This window comes from Austrofundulus limnaeus, unplaced genomic scaffold (genome assembly GCF_001266775.1).
Source record: "Austrofundulus limnaeus strain Quisiro unplaced genomic scaffold, Austrofundulus_limnaeus-1.0 Scaffold1, whole genome shotgun sequence".
NCBI lineage: Eukaryota > Metazoa > Chordata > Actinopteri > Cyprinodontiformes > Rivulidae > Austrofundulus > Austrofundulus limnaeus.
In genome coordinates, this window is record NW_013952403.1 from 7,133,098 (window position 1) to 7,134,450 (window position 1,353).

The window sequence follows — 1,353 nt, forward strand, 5'->3', positions numbered from 1 at the left end:
GACTGAACTTGCTTCACAATGATTTGCTTGCTACTACATGAAAAAAATATATACATACATATATACATTTGTGATATGTTTATTATATTGGTTATAGCCAAATTGGACATACATAGATTTTTAAGTTGTTTAAAAAAGCATCAATTAAAATATTTTTGGGGAAAGTTATTTTTTATTATTTAACAGTTTTTACAGTGATATTGCTCAAAATAATTTGCATTTGCTGTTTCTGTGTAAAACTGTGCAGTGTGTTCAGCACACTCCCACAGTTTTCATCCCTGGTAGAAGTGAACAGCGGCACCCCATGGATCAAATCTGTAAGTGCAGTGATGGTGAACGCCCTTAAATATGGTAAACCAAGTTTATTTGTAAGGTTGCCCCTTGTTTGAAACAGCCCTAATATATTTCTCACTGCAATAAAAACTGAGAAGAAAAAAAAAGGAAAAAAAAAGAAACAAACAAGAAACAAGGTGACCTACATAAATCCTCGTGTCTCAGCACCCACCCCTCCCACCTGCATCTGTTACGTATTGGCGCAGAATGTGGGTCAAGCGTGTACGTGCGCGTGCACAAGCACTGCCGCATTCTGCCGCACCTCCTCCCATCTCTCCACCTATTTAAACTCACTCATGCAGCAGCACTGATTCCATCCCACAGCACCCATTTTTGTTTCTTTTCCTTTTTTTTTTTAAAGAACACAAATATGGCGGGAATATCCAGCTGTTTATTTTATTTTATTTTTTTTTTAAGCCTACAAAATGTGAATGCCGCACTGTGGGAAGGGTGGGGAGCGGAGTGGGGGGGGTGTTGGAATATTAAATTACAGGCGGATGCAGAGCTCCAGTGAACAGAGGACACGTCGCCATGGAAACGCAGTTCCTCGCTGCAGGTCGCTGTCCGTCGTGCTGAAAAGAAGCAGGCGAGGAAGAAAGAAGCAGAAGGGGGGGAGATGGTGGAGATGATCGATTCTACAGACAATTATTCCTGAAAGTCTATATGATCTCTATACAGTATCTCTGTCTCTCTCTAAAAAATTGAATCAAAAATTAATCGTTTTTACTTTTAAGAAATGTACTGTGAAATAGGTTTAGTTGCAGGACAAACATGTAAAAAAATGTAATGTATCTGTATTTTATATTAATTTGGTATGGTTTATTATATTTCAATACACTATAACAAATTGGATGCTTTTCATAGTGGTCATTTACACAGATGTGTGGTGGGCTTGTGTTGGCCTACTAGTGCCAGCTGGTGGCTGTTCCATTGCTTTGTTACACAGTGATGCAGGGCTGTGTATTACATCTGGGTGCTCATGTGAAGCAGAGCAGCAGACAACAGGCACTATGAAAATTA